The 16,073-nt window shown below is 41.2% G+C and overlaps 1 long non-coding RNA gene across 1 annotated transcript in view; it reads right to left on the reverse strand.

Moving 5' to 3' along the window:
* LOC139763705 (uncharacterized) overlaps positions 1-16,073 on the reverse strand; it is a 38,781-nt gene that overhangs the window by 864 nt on the left and 21,844 nt on the right. The window lies entirely within an intron of this gene.

The raw sequence follows: 16,073 nt of genomic DNA on the forward strand, positions 1-16,073 counted from the left end.
GATGGAGGATGACTGGAAGATAAGTGTCTTTCAGAACTTCTCTGTCGATAAAAGATAACTGAGGTCATAAAGATGGCGAAGTATGGTAAGGAACTTGGAGCAGACAGATTTATATGGCAATTAATTCTCTAAGCTTAGGAGGCCAGGTAACCGGTCTGACAGCAACTGATACAAGTAAATTTATTGCATGTTTCCAAGTGCGAGAGAAGCAGGGAGGTTTTTCGAGAAGGACTTCCTGAAATATTATAAGCACCAAACTGAAAGTTCAGAAAATGCTAGATAGTTCAGTATCTTCTCTTCGCCGTGTTTCACAAACCAAAACTATCAGATATTCCTCAGACGGACAAAACCTCATACTTCTCTCTTATTACATAAATTTTCGTTCATGTTACAAAGACTGCGTCAAAATACAGTTTACATGATCCCCTACATCCACATTTATTAACCATGCACATTATGTTATCAGCTGTAAATGACCCACTCCACTGTGCTTCAGTACATGTGTGCACAGAGGAACTCCGTCATACTGTAACATTACACAATCTTAAACAGAAGTGTTTCAGCGACGATTTTCCAGAAGGAAACCAAATATCAAACGATGTGTGTCGGACCGTCGACGTTGCCAGCGGTATAATTTGATGTTGTGTACAAAGGACACTAATGCCTTTGTACTTTGCTGTCTATTTTTAAAGATAAACTAGTGGTGGTTGTAAGTGTGAACAGACATCAACAACAAATAATCAACCAAAAGTCTTGGTGTTTGTGTTGATGATGCAAAGTACACCAGTATAACAACAACACAAGGGAATTAATCGTTGGATACCTTCACATGACGTTGATAAAGACACCAGCACAGAATCATCACATGTTATGATCTGTGAACATTATGACGAGGGAAACGATAAGTAGAGTGTTAATCCATACATTCAGTTACTGACGAGTTAAACTTGCTCTAATTCATTACCTGGCGACATCAACTGAAGTATAGAATTACCAGAGAACAACCCTGTTGGTTTGTGAGCCAATATTGGATCAGTGTTGCCAGGGAGTCCGTGTGTCACACATACATACTGGCAACGTTACGAATGATTTCCAATATCTGAACTCTGGGCAGCGAGTCATGCACGTCAAGAACAGAGGTAGAGAGAGAGAACTGTTATGCTGTTAAACATTAGATTAACCATTTTTCAAGAGGCATTTTATCTCTCATTTCTCATCTGCTATGAATGCTTTTTCTCTTCATTTGACCAATTAACTTTTTGTAAACGATTAATGCATGTTGTCTGGTAGGAATTTCAAATTCGGTACATGTGGAGATGATACCATTAGAGTGGGTGATATGACTGGAATACATAAGATACGTATTCCAGTGAGTGGTAGGAGTGAGTGTAGCGTACAGTAAGGTAGGATCAGTGATGCACAAACAGTCTAGAGTATCAGTTCTCAAGTTATCGTAGTAATCCATGTTAAGTATTCCATGCTACTAATTCATATTAGTTATTTTACAAAAAAAAAAAAACGTACATTTACATGATTCTGTTCGACGCTGCACCGCCATGTACCCTCCAGGACGATACAATTACCTGCCAACGACTACCACCACTACCACCACTACCACCATCACTATCTTAGACGAAGAGCTTTCCAACCATAATCCTACCACAATACATCTACATACGCTAAAAGCACAATCATCGTCATGCTATCAACACATGCTCATCATATCACCATGAATACAACGCATGACACCACAACCGCTAGAGGTATTGAACCATCAGAAACGTACATAAAAACACAAGATCAACAACACATGTGAAGATAACGAAAGAAAAGTTAAGCCTGCGTTGCATGTTGTACCATGATCAAATTCACAGACTTCACAGCAGCCAGTCGTTGCCAGGGTACAAATGAAGAAGAAATCTAAATGAAATGTACGTTTGAAGAATATCTGATGAATATGTAGTTAATGTAGAGCAATGATTATCCTAAACTAAGTACATTATCACGTTACAATGACGGCACAACTTTACAGCAATATAAGAGAAACAAAGATCTAGAAAACACTCACTGAAAAAGTGATAGAAAATAGTCAATAAGAGAAATATAACAAGATAGAAGAAGGAAGAGAAAAACGAAACATATTGATATAAAATCATAACATGCAAAAATGCGGGAGTTGGTTAACGAGATTGTAGGCATTGGCAGCTGGGGTGAAGGGTGACGGGATCATCCCCTGGACAATTACTGTCACCATGGCAACACATAGTTAGGTAACTTGTCGCTATCGCTCACCTCAGGCTCCTGCCACTTGCTGACGAATGAGTTTCAAAAAATATAGAAATGGATACATCAGATTTTGTAAGGCAACTTTGATGTACATGTGCTGTGAATGATAGTCAGGTATACGAATATATATATATATATATATATATATATATATATATATATATATATATATATATATATATATATATATATATATATATAATCATCGTCACAGAACCAACTTCTACTGAGGTGTTCGTCACCTCGGACCTCTTTCTAAAAGAGGACACAGACTACGCACCACAAGTAACATAGGTAACATTCAATCATTCCGAATGCGCAATGGCAGACACTAGGGACAACACTTAACACAAAAACACTGAGAAACACCAGCGTACAAACACAAGGATCCATACATAAGGGATCGCACTTACATACATCCACTAGGGTACATACAACACACGGTGGTACTGCACTATATTTCACAACAGTATGAGCTGCACACCGTAGCCTCCATGCAGACTAGCACAGCTCTTACACCAGCCTGGGAACTAGCTATTGTCCTCACACCTGTTGCCAACGATATTTTTCAGGATTAACTCTCGGTGATTTTGCAGGGAACCCTTGACCAAAAACGACCACAGTTGAGGTAGATATCCATAAATATTTTTTCCAAAAGCAAAGAGCAAAATAGAAATATACCATTTATATGTTTCAGGCATACTACAATATACCGACGTAGTAGAGTGTTGTGTACATTCTTTCAGAGCAAGGCTGAAGCTGGCGAGCATTATTTAAAGGTTATGATGTCCGACTGAACCCAGGACAGCATAGAAGAGAGCAATGTTTTCTATCCTCACATTCTTCAAAAGATAACATCAAAAATGTCACTGGCGGAATGGCCTGGATTATAGCACCGTAATCTAATAATTCTGACGACTATTGTTCTTATTTTTACGATTTTTCGCGTGTACATTATAAATCTTCAACTGATAGTTGTAAAGCGAACATTTACGGTGGTTTATTTGGAAGGTAAATACATACATACCAAGATACCTCCAGTGTTAAGATCTCATGCCAGTAGGATGAACGTTTAGTATTCACCCTGAGCAGCGCTTCAACAGTTAGCGGGAGGTAGTTCCCAGGCTCGTGTCCACAGCATGCAAATGGCGTCCCGCACTAACTTCTCTCAAGTAGCGAGAAAGGTCAAGCAACTTCCCATCGCTGTCACTGGCTAGGGTCGAATACTCTCAGTCCCTTTATGGCGGACCAGACGACTGAGTTTGGCTCAACTCGGTCCCTGATTCCCCTGGACGTCGTCGGGAACCTGATTGGTCGCGTTGAGAGTAGTTCTTGGCGAAGTGGTTAAGATGCAAGACTGCATACCATGTTTCTTGAGTATAGCCCAGATAATCTTCTGGAAGGTTACGTTTACTGAAAATCTGCTGTATTATGTTGGCTATACTGCTGACCAGTCTTGGAAAGGGAAATCTACCTTGCATGCAGTAAACAAGTTCAGCAGTGCAAGTACTTTGCTTATACAGCCAAAGCAATACATGTTTGCTGATGGATCTGAAAGACAAATATACAGTCCCTGCAAGGAGATGGGAGGTCAAGATAATGTGGAAGACTCGATATTCACAGACCAAGTTATGGGCATTTCATCACTAACGAGACAGACGTCTACACTAGATAACAAGTTGCTGAAACCAACGTAGAACTTAAAAGGTTTTCTGATGCATTATTGATCACTGCGGGAGTGAGAGAAACGAGAGTGAATCCGTAACAGATACGAACGAATTTAGAAAATGAAATACTGTATATCTTTTGAGAAACATGCCGTACACAGGCACAGAAAATGTTATATTTTCACATCTCTACTTTTAATAAACACTATTATCTAATGTTTATTAAAAGTAAAGATGATCAGCTGACCGAGCATCATACTAAACACAAATGGTACAGAGCTGGTCTCAACTGTAGCATCTTTACGTGTTTCTGTACAATAAGACTTACAGTCTAACAACCAGAGAACAATTATCTTATTGTACTCATATAAGACCAATCAATTTCCCTAAGGAAGACGACCCAGTAGTAATTAATCATCATTATGACACCGTCGTAACACACAAAATATTGTATATAAACATTACAAAAGTTACATTTGATTTTGTCAGCAACATATAATTGCACCAGTGATGTCCACACACTGTGTACACATACAAGAAAATATTTGAATAATTCCCAAAAGATATTTCATAATGTCCACTTAACAAGTCTGGAACGGTACAATAAACTGATGTGATGAATATCAAAATATCTTTTATTTTTGTTTCAATAGCCGGTAGTTACCCGTGAGATATTCACTTTTTTTTCAGATTTAAAAATAAGAATAAATTATGGAAGTCTAGGTACAAAGAAACATTACTATGACGATCATTTTGAAATATTGCAGAGGTATTTTTTGTTTATGTAATAAATGACAACGCTTCTGGACTTTTGACTGAAATGTCAAAGTTCAAATATTTTGTTTCATATGTTTGATGAGGCGCACGGCGCCGCTATTGGACACACAAGACTGACGTAAGTTGTCTTGAAGACGATAATGGAAGACTCATGATGGCTTTATTGTTTACCTGCTCGTTGTTCCCGGACGAAGGCTCGGCTAATACAGTGGTAATGGAAGACACCTCTCTATAAAGGAAGGGTTTTTATGTAACATGTTTCTCTTCAACAGAACAAACATGTCAGAATTTCACGGCAATCTCGGTGAAATGTGTGTGGTGAGGAGGCAGCCGAGGCATGCCGCCGGCCAGCTTGGCTTCTCAAGTGCACCTTCCTCCCTGGAGACCTGATGACCTTGTTGCCTTCCATGACCCATCAGGTGGACGACCTCGCTGTATGTCTCATGTTGTGGTACGAATTATGAAAGTCATGCACTATGTTATATATATATATATAACAAAATCTTCAACATAAGTGTTACCATGTAAACAGGGACGTACACACGTTTTCCCTTCATAAAAAAGCTATAAACGCCGAAAACATGAAATAGAAGTGAATGACAAACTCTCTTTTAAATCTTTCACAAATTTCAAACTATAAACCATTCGCGAATATAGTCACTAACTGGCCTGACAGGGGATCCAATATCGCCAGATATTTTACCCCGGAGAGTATAACAACCCGATGGTTGAGCATAACAACCCGATAGTTGAAATGATACCAAGCAACATACACAGTGGCCACACTTGCCTCGCCTCCTGGGCCACCTTCCACCCTGAGAGGCTCTTAGAAACACCTTGAGACCAGAGATCTGTCTCTTTACTATCTTTTTAAATCTCGAAAATCGCTTGTTTACTGATCTCGTATGGTTTGTTCTGACCCTCGTTAAGGGCAAGCTAACACGGTTTATTCTGACCCCTGTTAAGGTCAAGGAAGAAAATAAAATAAGAAATTGGCAATCAGAGACTCTTACTGCTCAGAATTTGTTGTGGGAATTTTTATTTTCCTGATAGGGAAGAATTTTCAGAGGGAAATTGATTCTCTCGTTCTGTGACGCGTTAGAGGGAGTGGGGGTATTGCTGTGTCCTGGTGTAGTGAGGGATGGTGGTGGCAGCAGTCTGGGGGAGTGCTGGGTGAGCGAGGGATTGTAGGAGTGGTGTGTGTCCTGGTGGAATGAAAGCTTTTGGGGTATTCTGGGAGTGTCCTGGGTGGGTAAGGATTTAGTAAAAAATGCTTTACGAAGGCGTTGTGTGTCTTGGTGGAGTGATGATATAAAGCGACATGTGTCTTGGTGGTGTGATGATATAAAGCGACATGTGTCTTGGTGGAGTGATGATATAAAGCGACATGTGTCTTGGTGGAGTGATGATATAAAGCGACATGTGTCTTGGTGGAGTGATGATATAAAGCGACATGTGTCTTGGTGGAGTGATGATATAAAGCGACATGTGTCTTGGTGGAGTGATGATATAAAGCGACATGTGTCTTGGTGGAGTGATGATATAAAGCGACATGTGTCTTGGTGGAGTGATGATATAAAGCGACATGTGTCTTGGTGGAGTGATGATATAAAGCGACATGTGTCTTGGTGGAGTGATGATATAAAGCGACATGTGTCTTGGTGGAGTGATGATATAAAGCGACATGTGTCTTGGTGGAGTGATGATATAAAGCGACATGTGTCTTGGTGGAGTGATGATATAAAGCGACATGTGTCTTGGTGGAGTGATGATATAAAGCGACATGTGTCTTGGTGGAGTGATGATATAAAGCGACATGTGTCTTGGTGGAGTGATGATATAAAGCGACATGTGTCTTGGTGGAGTGATGATATAAAGCGACATGTGTCTTGGTGGAGTGATGATATAAAGCGACATGTGTCTTGGTGGAGTGATGATATAAAGCGACATGTGTCTTGGTGGAGTGATGATATAAAGCGACATGTGTCTTGGTGGAGTGATGATATAAAGCGACATGTGTCTTGGTGGAGTGATGATATAAAGCGACATGTGTCTTGGTGGAGTGATGATATAAAGCGACATGTGTCTTGGTGGAGTGATGATATAAAGCGACATGTGTCTTGGTGGAGTGATGATATAAAGCGACATGTGTCTTGGTGGAGTGATGATATAAAGCGACATGTGTCTTGGTGGAGTGATGATATAAAGCGACATGTGTCTTGGTGGAGTGATGATATAAAGCGACATGTGTCTTGGTGGAGTGATGATATAAAGCGACATGTGTCTTGGGGTGAGAGTGATGATATAAAGCGACATGTGTCTTGGTGGTGTGATGATATAAAGCGACATGTGTCTTGGTGGAGTGATGATATAAAGCGACATGTGTCTTGGTGGAGTGATGATATAAAGCGACATGTGTCTTGGTGGAGTGATGATATAAAGCGACATGTGTCTTGGTGGAGTGAGGATATGCAGCAGTGTTGTGTATCGAGGGACTGTCGTGTTACTGTGACATCATGACGAAATGTGTGATGTTCAGAACAACGGTGTGGATGCTATGTTGTCATCTGTTGGTGCTGTTGTCTGGTGATGAATAACGTATTATCGTGTACTTCATATGTGCGGGGAAGTTGTCTGGTGATGAATAACGTATTATCGTGTACTTCATATGTGCGGGGAAGTAAGGATCATTACCGTTAGAGGGATGTGAGGGTTCCCGAAGGTAAAGACAGTGACATCATCAAGGACATCATCAAACCAGAACATGTGAACAACTGATGGTATAACGCTATGTTCTTCTCGTTCACTACTGCTATTATGTTTACCATAACTACTTCCTGGTCATCTCCACTTCTTGCTCTGTTTGTCTCGGAAGTCTTATCACCCCTCGTGAAAATAAACTTCAGCTCAGATCATACACAAACACCTGCACACAGTCTGGACACAAGGATACATAATACCAGACAGGAGAGATAAACCAGAAAACCATGTAAACATTTTGATTTATATCAGCAAGTTGGTTAAAAGCTCCAAGAACTTGTAAGATTTTACGACAATGAAGAAGCGATAACTTAGAAATGCTGCTCAGAAGCTCTTAAACCTGCGGAGCGAGATATTGACCGATGGTATGAGGTCATGAAGCCTCTCCAGAGGTTACATGGTCTCCTGCAAGTCACATAAGCTGGCCCTGGGCGAGGTAACCTCTAGATGGTCATGTGCATTCACCAGTTTCAGTCAGTCTTTTTGTAGGCTGAGTAGTGTTTCGACCACATAGCGAAGAACACAAAGGTCAACAGGAATGATGGCTGTGCAAGTGATAAAGTCGTCTCGTGAAGGCAATAGGAGTGTACGCAGCAACGAACGTGCCTAGTGAACCAGAGAGAGCGAGAGATCCCTTTCGGAAGATGGCGGTGCTGAAAGCAGTTGTCCGCCGTGTTGGTCGGGAGATCCAGTGCCTTAGGTAGGAGAAGCCCTGGTTCCCGTTAGAGTCATTACAACTTCGAAAATTGATATATATTTGAGGGCTTCTTGAGGGAATACCTTGTGAAGGATACCAATGGAAGTGGGACATAATATTATGATATCCCAGGCGACGACTTAATACAGCTTATTCTAGCTTTGTAGCCTTTCCTCTCAATATCTGGCACCAAGACTCTGAAGCACAAAGCCAAAAACAACAGAAGTCATCCTGGCCTTGTAAGACCGTATTATCCCATGACACACCTCGCCTGGTTAGAGACCGTTTTGTTCTGTACGATGGATGAAAATACCCATTGTTTACCATCGCTGAATATATCAGGTGTGTGTTTAGATACACACACGAGGGCAATCGCTACTATTCCCTTCAAACAATGTTTGATGTAAGTATATGGTCAATACATACTGATTATACTTCTTCTTATTCTTCGTCTTCTACTTCTTCCTTCTTCTTCTTCTTCATCTTCTAATAATAATAATAATAATAATAATGATAATAATAATCATAATAATTATAATAATAATAATAATAATAATGATAATGATAATAATGATAATAATTATCTTTGTTATTATCATAATTATTATAATCTATTTACAGAGCCTTTGACAAGAGAGATTGGTTATTATCGATAGTAATGCTCCTACAAGGTAGTTCTATCATATCACTAGATAATCAAATGTCATATTCCTCTCAATATGATCTTCGATTACATCTATTAATATCCCTCATAACTGTGAAGCCAGTTCCTTAATATTCAATCATTTCCATGAGGTCTAAATGTGTCAAACAGAGAACAGACATAAGAAACTGAAATAAATTGGTTAGTGTGAACACCAAGACGAAAGATTTTCCAGCTTCTCGAAAATCAGTTCATGAGATGAAATAATTTTCTCTTCCCCACATCCCCTGACCACAGCCAAAACTAGCCGGAGGTGTCATGTTCTTCATGTTTCATGTACCACATCTTGCACATCTCTTTTTCACTCGTTTCCTGATGTCCACCCCAGGCCGCGCGACGCTCCGCAGAAGTAATGCAGATGTCCAACTTCATGACACAAGAAATGGACAACAAAAGATCACGTTTCGGATAAGGTGCAGCTGATGGTTTGTTGACACAAAAACAAACTCAGACAACTGATACAAACACACAAGCTGCTTTTCTTTATCCTCAACCTTTAGCAATAATCATGTTGCTTTATATCAAGGTAAATGATGGCTAAACTACTGAACCAAGCATCGGTTAGAGAGAGAGAGAGAGAGAGAGAGAGAGAGAGAGAGGGAAACAAAAGCTAGCTACAATGTTGACAGCTAGAGCGAGGTGTTGCTCTGAGGGTGATTCAGCTTGCAATGTCCTCGGAGGCTGGCCTGTCTCGTACCACTTGTACTGTGCAATATCTATATGACACGTCTTGGAAATGTGTTTTCCATTTCCTCTGAGGATGGTCCTGTTGGATCCAAAGCTGCTGTCAAATCTAGAGGACTTAGTCTCTACTTCACATGTCATATAATTGGTATTGAACACCAATAGCTGAAAGATGTGCCAGTTTTCCATCATTTTAATCGCTGATCGACACATGATTCATATCCACTTGAACCTTGCCGAGTCTATGCTGTATCGTTATATAAACTTCAGAGGCATCGTCTCTTTCTGACAATGAAATATCTTCCCTTCCGGCACAGGTATATATACATGTGAGGAAAATACAGAGTAAACTAAACCTTGACTGTCCATGAAACTGAAACAGTTTTCAGTTGATATTCAGAGTGGGAGAGTTCTCACCTCCAGAACCAACCTGCAATGATATTTCTACCCTCTCTGACAACAGTCATCTCTCTTATCTTCCGCCTTGTATTTATTCAGGTGATGTTCTGCTCTCATCTGTGCAATGCTGAAGAGTAACTCTTATAATCTTATTAAGCAATCATCACTTACTTTTAAACTTTTAATGGATTTAATTTTCCTTTACTAAGATGCATACAATTTTCTTCCTTTCTTCTATAAAGCAATACACCTAAAACTCTGGCTACGCATTACATATGCTGAACCCATACAAAGTTTATAGATCAGTTCATCTGACTAAGTTACTTCAGATATATTTACATGAACAAATGATCAGGAACAACCTGCCCTTGTGATTGGCTTGCAACAGCGCTCTAATGGATATTAAATTTGTGCCTAATTTCACACTGAAAAAAGCTGATCCAGTATCATCATTCACAGTGAATGTATCCATGATTTCAGGCTGCGAACACCGTGCAAAATTCTATTTGGAAAAAGCGTATCCTGCATATCCGGCTGACTGCATGCAAGTCATATTGCAGGTGCACTCACACACGGAAGCCAAGCCGGAGTGAATCATCTGCTTGATGCCAAGAGCAAACACATGATCAGAACAGTTACATTAAACCAGTCGGTGTGAGGAACAAACATGTAGAATGTAAACATGTTCTTTGACAAGAACGGAGAAAGAATCTGTGCCAACTTTCTGTGTATTTTTATCACTTTTTTCTATACAGTACATAGCTAAACTCTTGGGCTTTCTTTTGTCATAGTTTCCCACACGAATATAAATGACGTTATTAATATGGAATGAGACAAGTAATATGATTCTGACCAAGACTTTAGAAACCCACTACCTAACGCCTGAGGAACAACACGCCGGCAGGTAATGCAAAATAGGGTGGAGAATTCAGCTGGGAATCAACGCTAATGGGAAGCGAATGTCAGGAACCACGTAGTGTGCTGACGGGCTGATGGATTTCTTTGTAGGTTTCCCAACATCATTGAGTCTGAGGGTGTCGTGAGAGGAGCTCAGACATGTGGGACATCGTCTTCGTCTCCCTCGGGAAGAAGGAATACCTAAGTGGTTGAACACAGACCCCTCAATCGAGACCAAGGGACCTTTTTCCTGTGTATTCATCGCCATCATTATCCTAAATAGATTTTGAGCCCATACTCTCTTCCCTCCTTCCAGTTCCAGAGTTCGTGTCACTTATCAGTTAAGACTTCGTTCGAGACAAGATTCTGTTAACTTAACACAGGAAATGAAAATATCATCAGACACCCTCAACTTGTAAAAGGAATTCCATCACTGCCTTTTACACCTGTCCTTCAGGATCTATCCCTTTACTAACACCATCACCACTGGTCTCCCTGAAAAAGCCCCTGAATTTATACGGCATTTCCCCTCCTGTCATCCCTACAAATCCTCCAAAAATCCCATTGAAGACCTTACAAAGATTATCCCCACGTTACCGCTATCGGTGAATAGGCCAGCGGGGCGGGTCCTAATAAGGAGGGGAGAAGAGGATTAGGTTCCCTTGTATTCGTTCATATTTCCTTCTGGGGTCTTTTCCTACCCTACCAAATGTTCTGTAACCTCGTTAGTGCGACCTTTCTTCCTTCAATGACCGAAAATTTTGGATGGTTTTATTTTTCTCTATATTTCTCCTGTCCATTATTTAAGTCACACAGAAAATGTAAATGTCAGTGGATCCCGCTGAAAACAGGTACGGTAATTCATGTTGTTACCATGTCAGGGAGAAAATCATTTTCGTTCCCCCTCCCTGGATAATGCACAAGAACAGAAAATGGATGTAATTGGTTTTCACCATCCATGTTAGCAACTCAGACCCACGACGTCAACCATAGCCACATCATCAGAAGGAGGAGGACGAGGGTGCCTGGATCAGAGGGGAGGCGGTGAGGAGGCCGAGGGGGAAGAAGGCGCAGGAGGAAGAAAAAGAAAACGACAAGGGGAAGATGGCTAGAGAGGAGGAACAGTGGCTGGGGATTGGAGAATTTTTCATTTTTCAGTGAAAGAACGATGAATGAGGAGGACGAAGGGAGGTATGCATGCATTTTCTTCCCAGATAGAGACAAAAGTTGCTCTTTCTTCACAAAAACCAACAACAGTAACAACAGTACCACCACCAACAACAACAACAACAGATGCATCTAATCGATTCTTAATCACAGATCAATAAGAAAAGAAAAAAAATCAGTGAAGAAAAATGTTGTGTGCAGCAACTCCTTCAAATATATTTTAGACATGCTTGTTTGTGTGTGTGTGTGTGTGTGTGTGTGTGTGTGTGTGTGTGTGTTTGATTACATATTAGTACCGTACGGGGAGGGAGGCATAAACTCGCAGGGCCCCATCTCTTGAACTTGCTCTGTCGTATAAATTTTCAAACTTCTGTATGTTGTCCACATTCACAATTTCCTCATACGTTTTCTTCCATTCATCCACCACACATATCATAACAGTAACTCTTTATATATTCTTTAACAAGTTTCTTGCTTGATTTCATGTAATGGCGTCTGGTTGTTCTATCGTTGCATCTTTCGAAGAACTGTTCACCGTTGATATTCTCCTCTCTTCCTTGGAGGCCAGATTTAAAGACTATAGCATTTCCATGTAACTCAGCTGTATGAAGTTGTCTACCCGATGTGATGTAGACATAAACCATCTTACACAGCAAACATCATGGCGGAGCGGTAATTCTATCTCCTGTATACGTTGTGCTGGATTATTTCCAGCACCCGCTGGTTACAGTATCAATATCATATATAAAGTGATGTGCTGTGTTAAGGTATCTCATGTTCCCTTGTTCCAGTGTGAGATGCTCATAAGGTAATCTGTTTCATTACTTGGTAATCGCTCAACTTATGTTTCGTTTCAGTTATGTTCCACTTATGCCCTCTGATCGCACCGGCAGAAATCCATTCATTCTATCAGGAATTATTCACCAAACAAGAACCCAGTTTTTCCGCGCATTTAAACTGGCCTTTCAAAGTTCTAAAACATTCCTCCTTCCAAGCAATCCCAGCAATCCTTTCAACCTCAATCACCAAGTCACTTGACCTTCGAATCTTTTCACTCCTCACTAAACTTTTCAATTCCCTCCTTTCACCGGGCTCCCTCATCAGGCTCTGCTCTGCCCGACCCACACACGTTTACCTTGGTTTATCTTCTATTGATTCCTCGAGAGAGAGCATGAAACATAGCCTGGTCCCAGCCTGGTTTATGTGTTATCATATCTATATATGTGTTAGCAGGCTACATAGCATGGGCTAGAGTTCTCCCAAGTAATGACCATCAGGGATGAAAAGCAAGATAACAAGTATGAGAGAAAAAGAGACAAGAATTCCCTTCAGCTCCTCATGTATCGGTACACTCGACTCTTACAAGTGGAAAGGTTATATGATGAAGAAGAAGACAAAGATCGGAGGATAGTTTCAGTGATTCGCTGAACAAGAAAATTTGTTTCCTGATGGTCAATCCTCGTATGTCTGGTTCTACCCAGAAGACGGCATGAATCCCAATTCTTTTTAATATATAAAGTTTAAAGACAATTTTGTCCATGAATTATCTGTCTATCCTTTAGATTCTACCAAATTATCTCAGTCTCTGATATCTTCAACCATCACAAACAGCACTCAATGGTCTGCTGCTGTTTGCTTTTCTTTGTTTTTCTTTAATAAACTATGGAAAGCAACAGCCAGATGCGCGCTATGCATTCAGGTCCCAAGGGCTGGTACACACGATGACGCCTTACGAGAAAGTGGTCGAAATAATACCTGTACAACAGACAGGGGGAAGCAACATTATGGTGGATGAAAAGGGATCAATATACGAAATACGAATAACTCTGCATCTCTCAGTGATCGTGTCCGTCAAATATTTATTCGTTTCCTTTACAACATTTTCCTTCAAATCCCCTCCTAGCTTACCCTTAACACCTTCCTCTCTCTCTCTCTCTCTCTCTCTCTCTCTCTCTCTCTCTCTCTCTCTCTCTCTCTCTCTCTCTAATACCATACTTTTCCTTTACATTTTCCCTGCAGCTCTCCTCGTCACTCCTTTAGTCTTACCCTTAACATTCTCCTTAGCACTCTGAAGCCCTCCCTCCCTCCCTTCCTTCATGCCATGTACTTCATGGCATGACACTAGGTAGTAACTCTTGTCCCTCCTAGCCCCTCCCACTAGCTCCTCCCACTAGCCCCCTTCTGTCACCCCCACACACCTTAACCTCTAACTCAACCTCCTCCAGACTCTAGTGCGCGCTCCCACTGTATTTCTCATGTATCTTTTGCTCTCTGATTTTCCTTCTTTATCTCTCTCGCTGTCTCGTACCCTTCCTACCTTCGTCCTTCCCTTCCATCGTCCCTTATCTACTCCATTTCCCCTTCTCACACTATCATTGCCTTATTTTTGCCTTTATCCATCTCTTCCCTGTCCTTCCCTCATTCTCCTGCCTTCTCTCCCTCTCTCCCTCACACATCCCCGCCTGCCCCGTAACTCTAACCTCTCCTCCTTCAGACGCCCCTTCGCTCACCCTCCTCTTCCTGACTGTCAACACTACGACGGGGATCACTTACCGAATGCTGACACCTTAGCAACACATCTCTGACACGTTTCGTCCAGAATGCTGACACCTTAGCAACAGATCTCTGACACGTTTCGTCCAGAAAGATGGATATCATTTTGGGTTAGCATGCCGAGTATTGGTCTCTGACTGGTTATTCAAGTTGACGGCAAATCTGTCTGGTTATTGAAGCTTTGACCGAGGAGGTTTGACTGGAAACTGATGTCTTCACTACAGATATCTGACTGGTTACTGAAGCCTTAACGACAGATCTTCAGTTAGCTCTTGTCACCTCAGTCTCACTGGCAAGCGTCTAATTGGCTGTTATCACTTCATACTGGATCCTCTCCAATAGGCTTCTCCTCACAGGACACTCATCATTTGCTCACATCAAAGGCCACTCAGCTGGCTAATCATACACAGCCAAACACCTGTAATCAACTACAATCATCATACTCAGCACTCCTCCCAAACCACTGCCCACAAGTCTCAGACTGATTGGTTTCCGCGATGCAGGAGGTCAATGGCCAGCAGCTCGTGTCTCTCTCCGTCCTATTACCTGTGATGACCATTTAGCGCCGTGAAGGTGAACTAACTTACTAACGGTCACCCGACCACATGATCAATATCTAACACTAATGATTCAGAACGAGTATGGAGCAGATTCTGGCGTAATGACTATCAAGTTAATGACAACAATCAAGTTTAACGACATGACATAAAGTTACAAACTTGTTGTTCCAGACTGGTTACCAAGCATAAAGGTGGTTAGACTTGGTTCTTGTCACATTTAAGCACCATTTATCACGTTTCTCAGTATCACACAACCAAGACGCTTCAACCCTGTAAAACCGTGTTAGTATAATGGCACAATGTGTCACTGTCAGTGGGTTACGATGCCCTGACTATTCAATCATGACCAATGCAAGGGAGCAGCAGCCCTCGTATACGAGGTGTTGCTTTACACTCTTACGTCAGGTGAAGAAACTATCTTGTTGTGAAGGCAGTCAGCCTCCTATAACTTCAGCAGGATGGAGGAGCTCGGTAGCTGTCATGAGTCGAAGCGCAAGTCCGCTGTTTGTGGCGCACCCGCGATGACGACCGATATTGATGCCAGACCGACGAGGAAGACCATCACCCATTCCAGGTCTTATACTACCAATATTTCTAAATCAGAAAAACAAATAAATCATAATCTCGTAAACCAGTTTGTAACGTGTAATGTGACCTGTTGGATGTAATTTCAGACACCTCTGGAACGCAGTTCGAAGCACTTTTCGTGAGCCATGTTTCATGAGGGTGTCGAACACCCTTGGCTCGGGTTAATCACAGTTTTCCTCGAGGAATTTATGCAGGTGGCCGTGTGTGGGGCCTGTGGGCTCAGCAGTTGTATTGAGAATAATAAAGTAAATATCATGGCGAGGTTCCAGTCAGATATTATTTGGTTCAATAATTATTTTCATTTTTCACATCCTTATCGTTATATTTCTATCTCT

Source organism: Panulirus ornatus, chromosome 47, assembly GCF_036320965.1.
Source record: "Panulirus ornatus isolate Po-2019 chromosome 47, ASM3632096v1, whole genome shotgun sequence".
NCBI classification, from domain to species: domain Eukaryota; kingdom Metazoa; phylum Arthropoda; class Malacostraca; order Decapoda; family Palinuridae; genus Panulirus; species Panulirus ornatus.